We start from the raw sequence: 11636 nt of genomic DNA, 5'->3' as shown, positions 1-11636 counted from the left end.
TTTTTACACACAAGAACAATAGCAACGTAATCCTACGCTGATACATCTTCATTGTAACGCCGTCTCCTCTTGCCTTCTATATGCTAATTACATTAACAAAAAAAGAAAACAACTAGCCTGACGATGCCTGAATTTTCTAGGCAGAAGTATGTGGGGGGGGGGGAGAGAGATTGATATATCGGACGTCAAATGTAACACTTGCTTATTGCTACGCATCTCGTTAAAATTGTGTATATAAGCGCAGCTCTCCAGTGAGCAGAGTAAGCTGCCCTGTAGGTGCATTGAATATGGGGAAGATATCAAGCTTCCAATTTGTGGTCGTCGTGGCCGCATTGGTTTTCATTTTGGCCACAATGCAGGAGGAATGCACTTTTTTAGCCACTGCACAACCTATGCCTCGAACTGATAGTACACCTAAACCTGATGAAAAGAAGAAACGACGACGACGACGACGAAATCGCAGTAAGAAGAAGTTTTTGCTCGTTCTACTCTCTTTAACAAAAAGAGGGGGGCATTTTTTTGTTGTGACTCCTAGCGATTGTGCATGCCCAAGGGTGCCTAAAGAAGCTGCGGAAGCTCTGGTTGTTAAATAACTTTCCTGAAAAACCACATGCATGCCCTATATGATTGCAAACTTTCTTTGGCTATCGAAATTTTATCCTGTATGATACAGTCAGAGTTGGTTAAGGTAATATTTGTTAGTTATTTAAAAATTCCAGTTTTACTCTTGAAAGCGCTTATAATGCACTTTGGCGTAAAGATTAGTGAGAAAGTTTGTCACGTTGTTCAGCTTGTTCAGCAGATGGGACGGGTGTACGCTCGGCTGTAAGGGCCTGTGGAGTATGCGGCCACATACGCTCTATTTCGAATATCAGCTATAATGCATGTATGCGTTCAGTATAGACGAGAGGCTCGGTCCACCAGACGGGGCCCCCATTCACCGCCTAGTGGGTTGTAGCACTTGCATATGTATCGTTTTTCCGGTTATCTTGTAACTGATGTTCTGGTTTGTAATGGTTCAGCCATGCCTCATATTGCGATCTCGTGTTTTATCGAGGCTGCTTGTAACGCGCAACCATTGTTGTGGCCTTCAGCAACTGAAGACCCGCCTGGCTAGACCCGGGGAGGAGGGTCGATATCGAAATATGGAGGAAGGAGAAAAAGAATATTTGAGGCAGAGGAAAAGTAAACTCTGCTTACGTTTATTTCCCTTACTTTGCTTATTGACCCTTGATTTTTTTTGGCACAAGAAGTTAAAGGCAGATAACGTCACCGCTTTCGAATGTTTTTTTTTTTTTACGCAGGATGCTGGGACCCACCAAAGTGCCCTATAAAATGGAGGGAGATATTCTAAGGTGAAAAATGATATGTGAAGCAAACTGTGACCAAGCTCTGCTGTTTGTATTTTTCTTATTTTGTTTCTTGTTCCTTAAGCTCTATGCACAATAAATAAAAAAAAAACACCTGGCGAGCTCACTGAATTTGATCGCTTCCCTATTTTAAGATGCGGTGACAAACCAAAGTCTGCTCGTACCTGAAGCTCCAGCATTTCCTTACATGGCTGACTACAGAATTAGCTTTTCTATAGGGCACTCATGAAATGAGGACTTAAAATAAAATTACTTTTTCCGTACAAGATGTGAGTGGCGTCTTTTCACAGCCATAGAAGTTCTTGAATTCCGAGTCAAAATTACAAGGCTGTGCCTTAGTGAGGAGAACCTTCGCTTCAAAATCTATATTAGGCTGCAGCATTGCGGTGGTAACAAAGGAAAAATCCCGTGTGCTCTTATTTGGGTTTCACGTTAAAGAACCCCAGGTGGTCGAAATTTCCGGAGTCCTTTACTACAGCGTCTCTCGTAATCATACGGTGGTTCGGGCCAGTAAACCTCAAATATCAATCAGTCAATCAACAAACAATAAATGTTACCTAAAGTAGTAAACAGCGGTCTGACAAGGGTCCAGCTCTGCGATGGCGTGCTCTTGTTTCCATGAGCTGGAGATTCAACTCCTTTTCAGCAGGGTTCAAGTCCTGGCAGTGAGTCCCTCCAATTATGACGCCTAAAAAAATCCGTCACTGTTGTGAAGTCGACGCGAAGGCCAATGTTGTCATCATCATTTTCTTCTCACTATCTCCTTGCAATAGCTATCGTAAGCCAAATGTAGTTCAGCGCTGCCCCCTCGCCTGAGGGGCATGGCGCAATTTTAGCATAAGGTGCGCGAGAGGCATGGGGTGGTTTCGCAGTGCCAGTGAGATCTGCACCACTTAAAATCATAAAGGATGTAATTAACTTTCTCCAGTCCTCGCCAACCCCCTAAAATTTGGAAAATATGAATAAATTCTTTCGAGTGAATGGAGAAAAATCCCGCTATTTCCGCGAAGTTAATCGTGAGGAGTAAAGTGAAGTTTCATGTATGCCTGCCACCTAAACTGTGAAACTCTCGTTGGATCACAGCAGTAGCGTATTGCGGCGATGGTCGTTATAGGTTGCTGGAACACCACAAGTCGTCACACACCCTACAGCTGCAGCCGAAGCAGTGATTTAAGAAGTTCCGCCTAAAGGACGCGCCCATGCCAGCAACTTCAGGTAGCAGACACTTTTGGCGCCTGACCCCTGCTTCTCGCGCTTGCTCTGACTCCAGGTTTTATTGCCGCTGCTTGCGTGCCGGTTCATTCGTGTGTGGAATGAACAGACTGGACAGCTGGGTTGTCGAGAAAGAAGTGAGCCCCATCATTACTTCTGCGTTGGTAGTTATAGTCGAAGGTGGAAAGGGTTAGAAAAGGTGAGGGCCAGGAGAACACACGAGGAAATCATGCATGTAGATAGCACATGTGCTTTCATCAAATATGATACATCCTCCTTCCAAACAGTTGACGAAATTAATGCCGCTGGCTTGTCTGGTGGAACTGCTGGTCATATCCCAGGCGCTCTGGCAGCCGCGTCTGTCATCGACAGCGTCTCAATGGTTGAGGCGACGGCTGCTGAGCTTCCGCGGGCGAGGCTGCGGTGGTCGATGACGCCTCACCTTAAAATGGGATGTGGTTGTTGGCAAAATCTTCGTCGTCTGATGAACCAACACTATATGGTTCCTTCGTCGCCAGAAGCTGCCCACGGTTGCGCCTCAGCACGGTGTTCTCTGTGCGTACGTAGAAGGACCGTGGGCCGGCTGATCCAATCACTTTGGCTTTCGTTGCCCATGGTGTCCCATTCAAGCGAACCACGTCATTGTCGCAGAGGCCAGGTAGGGTGCACCTATGATGACTTCTCTGCCGGTGTTTCTTGACGAGCGTTGCTGATGCTGGATTGAAGTCTGGCAATGGTGTGCGCAGCTGCCTTCCTTGCAAGAGTTCGCTCGGAGACCGTCCATCTTCAACAGGACTCGCCCTGTAATTCAACAAGCCCAGCCAGAAACACTCTCTCGCAGCTTTTGTTTTCTTTAGGATGCGTTTTACAACTTGTACACCCTTTTCTGCAAGCCCGTTCAATTGCGGGTACTGCGGGCTGGATTTCACATGCTTAAAGTCGTAACGCTTTGTGAAAATAATGAACTCTTGGCTGCTAAACTGCGGGTCATTATCAGTAGAAACCTCGGCTGGTATGCCGTACTTTGAAAATATTGCACTCAGTCTATCGACGACAGTACTGGCTGTTGTATCGAGCAGTAGCTCCACCTCAGGGAAATCGGACATCAAGTCATAGGCGCACAAATAATGTCTTCCCGAGTACTGAAAGAGATCGACACCGATACGTTACCATGGCTGAGTAGGCGTTGGTTGCATTATTAAAGGCTCCGGTGGCTGCTTATAAGCGTATGTCTTGCAAGTTGGACATCTTTCGATCAAGGACTGAATTTGTGAGTTTATATTCGGCCAGTGAACCATTTGTCTTGCTCTAGCTTTACACTTTGCCTGGCCAAGATGGCCTGCGTTGATCCGTTTCAACATGTCGCTACGCATGCTTGTCGGCATTACCACTTTAGTGCCGTTCAATAGTACACCGTTTACTACGGATAGCTCGGCGGCCACTGGTTTCAAGGGGCCATCGACAGGTTCTCCCTTGGCAAGCTTTCTTAGCACTGTGCCAAGATATGGATCGAGAGCTGTTTCCTGTGCAAGTTTCCTAGCTGTCGTTTCACGTACGAGTGCTGATACGACCGTGACGGCATGGATCTCGACGTCGTTCGTGCCTGCAGCTCCCTTGATTCCAAGAATAGGTGATCAGGACAGCATATCAGCATTTATTGATTTGTGGGGTTTAACGTCCCAAACCCACTATATGATTATGAGAGATGCCATAGTGGAGGGCTCCGGAAATTTCGACCACCTAAGGTTCTTTAACGTGCACCCAAATCTGAGTACACGGGCCTACAACAATTCCGCCTCCATCGGAAATGCAACCGCCACAGCCGGGATTTGATCTCGCGTCTTGCGGTTCAGCAGCCGAGTACCTTAGCCACTAGACCACCGTGGCGGGGCAACAGCATATCAGCAAGAGCCATCTGTTTACCAAGAATGTACGTCAAGGTGTAATCATATTTCATGAAACTCAAGAAAAATCGCTGCACTCTGGGTGGCGTATCGCTTATGCCTTTCTTTGATATGTCTATCAGCGGTCTGTGATCACTCTCGAGGGTGATGGTGCGGCCATAAACAAAATGATAGAATTTTTCACAACCAAAAACTGAAGCCAAAGCCTCTTTTTCAATCTGTGAATATCTTTGCTCTGATTCTCTTAAAGCTCTCGACGCAAAGGCTACCGGCTGCCAGCAGTCTCCAGGACGTTGCAGAAGTACTGCGCCGACCCCACTTTGAAAGGCCTCTGCAGTTACCTTTGTCTTTCGATTTGGATCAAATATAGCAAGCACTGGGGCATTACTTAAAACCCGGAATATAGCTTGCCATTCGCTTTCGCGGTTTGGTGTCCAATCAAAGATGGCACCTTGTTTCATGAGAGAACGTAAAGTAGACGGACGCTGTGAGAGAGCTGGTAGGTACTTGGTGAAGTAGTTAACTATTCCCAGTAGCCTTTGGACAGCCAATTTGTCCTGAGGTCTTGGCATTTTCAAAAGACCGTCAACAAGATCCGGATTCGGCTTAATACCCTTGTCTCTAATGATGTCACACAAAAAGAGCACTTTTTGTTGGTCGGAGCGACATTTGGATGCGTTGAAGGTAAGCCTCCTTTTTCAGCTATTTCTAATGCTCTGCGCAGCCTCTTATCATGCTCAGCCCTGGTTCCTCCCCAAATTAACACATCGTCTACGTACACGCGTACACCGGCAAGACCACCAAAAAACTCGTTAAGGGCCTTTTGAAACACTTCGCTCGCCAACGCTATACCGAACAGTAGACGAAGAAAGCGATACCGGCCGAAAGGCGTCGCGAATGTGCATATCTTCGACGATTGTTTGTCTAATGTGATTAGATGAAATCCCGCATTTGCGTCAAGCCGCGAAAAAAATTTCGCGCCTGCCAAGTCTGCCTAACTATCCTCTCGGCGCGGTATTTGGCAGTGTTCCCTCTTGATGTTTTCGTTGATGCGTCTAGGGTCCATGCAGACCCTCAATTTGCCGTCTTTCTTTAGTACAATGACAAGGGGGCTTACCCAATCTGTGGGGCTGCAGACCTTCTGGATGATGCCCTCCTTTTCCATTCTGTCCAGTTCAGTACCTAGAGGCTCACGCAGGGACAGGAGAACCTTCCGAGCTGGATGGACGACTGACACGGCATCCCTGTGCAGCTTAATCTTGTATACACGTCGGGCGCATCCTGTTTCGTGGAAAAGATGTTGAAACTCCTTGACAATTTCTTCAATGTCGTTCGTCGTCACGCTGTCAACAGCCCACTGTACGATTCCAAGCTTCTCGCTGGTGTCCAATCCTAAGATAGTGCTGTGGTCCTTCGTTACTACAAAAACTTCTGTGCACGCCTTACGACCACCAATCTCGAAAAGCGCTGAAAACTTGCCGATGTGCTTTATCGTGTTGCCACCATATGATCTCAGAACTGCGCTACTGGGCATCGGGGTTGTCATCTTGAGATTGTGAAACATTGAAAGTAGCAGAATATCGGCCTGCGATCCTGTGTAAACCTTAAATGGGATGTACTTGCCGCCAATGCAAGCGTTCACACGCCAGTCTCCTTCTCTGCTTGCGCAGCTGCTGGCGACATTCAGTACTTCGAAGTCGTCGCTCTGATGGTGCACTTCATACACGCGCTCTTTCTCACTGCAACAAGACGCGAAGTGGTTGCGGCTACTACACGAGTAACATACTTTTTCTTATGCTGGGCAGCATCTGTAGGCATCCCTTCGGTTGCAACGATTGCATTTTAGGTCGTTCCTGGACCCTCTAGGGGTGCTCTTACTGGCTGCGACAGCGTTCATATCGAGTTCTTCCTTCGTTTTCTGCCAATATTCATTTTGACGAGCCGATGTTTCCGCCGCCTTGCAAAGGATGATTACTTTTTCCAAGGTCAAGTTTTTGTCCCTGAGCATCTTTTCTGGAAGTCTTGGCGAGTTTGTTCCAAAAACAATTTGATCTCGCACCATGTCATCCACCATGGTCACGAAGGTGCAGTGCTGCGCTTGTTTTTTAAGCTCACGTAGAAACTGCTCAAAAGACTCCGCCTCACCTTGACTGCTGGAACGGAACACGTATCGCTCGTGTATTTCAATTTGTTGCTACCGGCAGTAATCTTGGAATTTGGCAATTACGGTGCTGAAATCCTCCTTGTTTTCTTCTCCGCTGAACACAAAATTGTTGAAAACGTCCAAGGCTTCCTCCCCCGCAATGCTGAGGTGCAGGGCCGTTTTCGCTGTTTCCGACCTTAGATTAGCTTGGCATGCCCCGCCGCGGTGGTGTAGTGGCTAAGGTACTCGGCTGCTGACCTGCAGGTTGCGGGTTCGTTTCCCGGCTGCGGCGGCTGCATTTCCGATGGAGGCGGAAATGTTGTAGGCCCGTGTACTCAGATTTGGGTGCACGTTAAAGAACCCCAGGTGGTCAAAATTTCCGGAGCCCTCCACTACGGCGTCTCTCATAATCAAATGGTGGTTTTGGGACGTTAAACCCCACAAATCAATAGATTAGCTTGGCATGCCGTCGCTTGCAGAAAAAATTCGAACTGCTGACAAAACCAAGTCCAGTTCCTTCCTCCACCAGCTGTCAAACGTAGCGGTTCAGGTGGCCACAGGTGATCGATGTCAATGCTTATACGTTGCCCACTTCTGACATCATGTTTCATTCGCATGTGGAATGAACAGACTGGACAGCTTGGTTGTCGAGAAACAAGTGAGCCCCATCGTTTATTCTGCGTTGGTAGTTATAGTCGAAGGTGGAAAGGGTTAGAAAAGGTGAGGGCCAGAAGTACGCACAAGGTAATCATGCATGTAGATAGCACATGTGCTTTCATCAGATATAATACAGCGTATGGCGGCGATGGTCGTTATAGGTTGCTGTAACACCACAAGCCGTCACACACCCTACAGCTGCAGCCGAAGCAGCGATTTAGGAAGTTGCGCTTAAAGGACGCGCCGATGCCAGTAACTTCAGGTAGCAACCACTTTTGGCGCCTAACCCCTGCTTCTCGCGCTCGCTTCTGACTCCAGGTTCTATTGGCCGCTGCTTGCGTGCCAGTTCTGCTTCGTGGGCGTTCACATTGGGCCTCGCTTGCCGAAAAGTCCGCTTTGCTTCAGTCGCGCGAGTGCTCGCCGCTGCTACTCCCTTCGAATCAATGCTGGTGCTGGCTAGCGATTGCTGCTGACGCCGTTGTCTTTCTTCAGTCTCGCAAGAGGCCACATTGGCACCACGTTGCGAGGTGCTCATGGTGATTGCCGCCGCGTTGGTCTAGTGGCTAAGGTACTTGGCTGCTGACACGCAGGTCGCGAGGTCATATCCCGGCTGCTGCGGCTGCATTTTAGATGGAGGCAAAAATGCTGTAGACCCATTTGCTCAGATTTGGGGGCACGTTAAGGAAGCTCAAGTGGTCGAAATTTCCAAAGACCACCTGTACGGCATCTCTCATAATCACACAGTGGTTTATGACGTCAAACCGCACATATAAATCATCACTCTCATGGTCGGTAGATGGGCGGAGATGTGCCCTCACCCAGTTCCCAGTGTTGAGAAAGGAAGCTTGAAAAAGCGCTTTCGCATAGATTTACTGCACGTGGTACCCCTAGATAGCAGAAGAGGCATCTGCTATTCAAACCCTGCTACCAGCCATGCTTCCCAGGGAAGCTGATGCAAAGGATGCACCAAAAAAAAACTTAGCCACGATTCCAAATTGGCACCAATATATAAGACAGGTAGAGTCCGGGACATAAATAGACGTAGCCACGAGCGCCGAGCCAATTCAGACATAGGGTATATTAAAATGCAGGGTGGTAGGAACAGGCTGAAGTGGAAAGAGATAGAAGAACCGCTAAGGGAAGAGAGGCCGATGTTATACGGTTTTGCAGAAACACATCTCAGGGACATGGAACAACCTCCGAACAATCCGGACTACGCGTGGGAATATTGTAATAGAACAGAAGGCAGCAGAAACGGGGGGTGGTATTGGGGCATTCATTCATAAAAGTACAGACTGGCAAAGGGTCAAGCAGGAGTGCAAGGAACATTTATGACTAAAAGGGAAAGTGGCAGGTCAAATGACACTCCATGGTTTCGTGTACATGTGGACGGGAGCAAAGGCCAGAGAGGAAAACCAGGCAATGGTAGAGTGTATATCAAAGGACATTCAGGAGTTAGGAACAGAGTGCGAGATAGTTATACTAGGAGACATGAATGCGCACATAGAAGCTATAGATGGGTATACCGACGCGACAGGCAAAATGATCATGGATATGTGTGAAAGGCTTGATTTGATCATTTGCAACAGTACCGATAAGTGTGAATAACATGGGAGGTAGGAAGGCTGCAGTCGACGATAGATTATGCACTGATGTCACATAGGATGTGTGATAAGCTCAGGGGAATGCACATAGATGAAGGTGGCTCCGGAAGTCTGGGTAGTGATCACAAACGTATCAAGCTAAGTTTTGGAAGAGCAGTGAAAGTGGGAAGGAGACAAGATGAGCAACTATGGGAAAACTTTTATTCAAAAAGGCAAAGTGAAATAACCACTTAACAAATTGAGAAAGCAATCAATGAGGATAATAAAACAGTGTGGACATACACGAATCTAAGTATACTGTTTGAGCTAGAGCTTGCTAAGGCACCTGACGGGTCGCCCCAGAAAAGAAGACACAAACCCAAAAGTTGTTGGCATGGGGACGTTAAAAGTGCCATAGCAAAACGTCAGGTAGCCTCTAGGGAACACAGACATTCTAAGCAGTGGGGTGAACCGACAGATGATGTTAAAAGAAAATGGAAAATATTTCTAAGCTGTGGAAAAGATGCATCCGTTCTGATCAATGAAAAGATTAGAAGAAAGGGAGCTCAGTGGCTGACAGAACTACATAAAAAAGATAGAAAGGCAGATGCGAAATTTGGGAACCATCTAAACTACCTAAGAAATGAGACGAGCCTAGAACAGAGGTTTGTAACTACAGCTCAAGGTGCTAGGCTAGAAGGGTACAAAGCTATTGGATATAAAAGAACAAGGGTGAGAGAAAAATTTCAAAAAATAAGTGCTTTATGCATCACAATAGACAAGGATGAATGAAGTGGCGCAATGGCTCCATTTTCACAAGAGTGGTAAAGGGCTGAGAAAAGGGTTCCTTGTAGTAAATCAACACGCCCAGATGGCATTCCAATTATGCTGATAAAGACATTACGTCCGAAGTCTAAGCAGGCTTTGAGAGAGGAAGTGAGCAAAATAATAATCGATGGAGAAGTTCCTGATGAATGGAAACTTAGCAGGATGAGCATGATCTATAGAGGAAAGAGGGACAAAGCTGACATAAACAACTACCGTCCTATAACAGTGACATCAGTGATCTACAGGCTGACGATGCGGATTATAAAGGAAAGACTGCAGGCATAGATAGATGCTGAGGGGGTGCTGGGGGATCTGCAGAATGGTTTTCAGAAACACAGGAGGTTGGAAGGCAAACTGCTGTCACTGACACAGTGCATCGAAATAGCAGAAAAAGAACACAGGTCCCTGTGGCTAGCATTTTTGGATTCAAGAGGAATCCTGGGGAATACTGGACACACTATACATAGAAGATGTGGTTACTAATCTTTTAAAGGATATTTATAAAGCTAACAAAGTAATTATAAAAAGGGAAAAACAGGTATCCAAGCCTGCAGAGGTAAAACGGGGGCTTAGGCAGGGGTGTCCACTGTCACCCTTATTATGCATGATGTGCCTACAAGGATTAGAAGCCAAATTAGAGGGAAGTGGACTGGGCTTCAACCTCTCTTTAGTCAAACAAGAAAAACTTATTGACCAGGCACTACCAGCATTAATGTACGCAGATGATATAGTGCTAATGGCAAACAACAAGAAAGATTTGCAGAGATTGATGGACATCTGCTGTTATGAGGGAGATAGGTTAGATTTTATAATTAGTTAGGGAAAATCGGCAGTCATGATTTTCAATGACAGCGAAGGTAGTGAGCTTAGAATACAGGAGGTCACGCTAGAGATAACAGACAAATACAAATATCTGGGCGTATGGATAAGCAATGGGACCGAGTACCTGAGGGAACATGAAATATACGTGACGACGAAAGGTAACAGGAATGCAGCAGTGATGAAAAATAGGGCACTGTGGAATTACAATAGGTATGATGTTGTGAGAGGAATATGGAAAAAGGTCATGGTTTCTGGGCTGACGTTCGGCAATGCGGTCTTGTGCATTAGATCAGAAGTTCAAGCAAGATTAGAAATTAAGCAACGTGGAATAGGTAGGTTTGCTTTAGGGGCTCACGGGAATACACCAAATCAGGGAGTACAAGGTGATATGGGATGGACATCATTTGAGGGCAGGGAAGCTAGCAGCAAGATAAAATTTGAGAGCGATTGAGAGAAATGGGGGAGGAGCGTTGGGCTAGGAACGTTGTCAGCTACTTGTACCTGGAGAATGTCGATACAAAATGGAGGAAGCAAACCGGGAAATTGACTCGGAAATACTTAGAAAACAGCAGGTGGCCAAACCAAAAAGAACTATCGGTTAAGAATAAAGTGAATTTAACGGAGACTGACATGTGGAGAATGGGCATGATTAAGAAGTCCGCACTAGAGATCTATCGAACAGTTAAGCAGGAAATCCCCAAGGAAAGGATCTATGATAATACTCGGGGTAGTTCTCTACTATTTGAGGCCTGGACAGGTGTATTGTGAACCAAGACATATCGGGCCAAATACGAAGGGGTAGACACAGTATGCAGTGTGTGTGGAGAGGAAGAAGAAACTGCCGAACACTTGATAATGTTCTGTAAAGGGCTTCACCCTATCGTTCAGGATGATGGCACAGAGTTTTTCAAAGCACTGTGGTTAAGCGACCGGGAGGGCAAAATAGACTTTAAGCGGGTATACTTAACTGGAAGGAGGTTATCTGATTGGTGGCTAAAGTCAAGGCACGAGTGAAAATTAAACTCTTCACTGCAAAGTACGAATCCTCAAACTCACTTTTTAAAGCAAAAAAATTAATCTAGATTTTGGTTCATTAAGTATTACGGCTTGGTGGCGC

At 46.4% G+C, this 11636-nt stretch overlaps 1 long non-coding RNA gene across 2 annotated transcripts in view; it reads left to right on the top strand.

Moving 5' to 3' along the window:
* The first annotated feature begins 255 nt into the window (after positions 1-255).
* LOC142766864 (uncharacterized) overlaps positions 256-11636 on the top strand; it is a 30953-nt gene continuing 19572 nt past the window's right edge. Inside the window, exons 1-2 of one of the 2 annotated variants that reach the window (XR_012884630.1) lie at positions 256-462; positions 1305-1463. This is a non-coding gene — a long non-coding RNA (uncharacterized LOC142766864). Of the gene's footprint in view, positions 463-1304; positions 1464-11636 lie in introns of those variants that run through there. The other variant, XR_012884629.1, reaches the window with a different exon arrangement.

This window comes from Rhipicephalus microplus, chromosome 7 (assembly GCF_043290135.1).
Source record: "Rhipicephalus microplus isolate Deutch F79 chromosome 7, USDA_Rmic, whole genome shotgun sequence".
In the NCBI taxonomy this organism is placed as follows: Eukaryota; Metazoa; Arthropoda; class Arachnida; order Ixodida; family Ixodidae; genus Rhipicephalus; species Rhipicephalus microplus.
The sequence above is the reverse complement of the archived record's forward strand: the minus strand, read 5'-3'. Positions and strand labels throughout refer to the sequence as shown.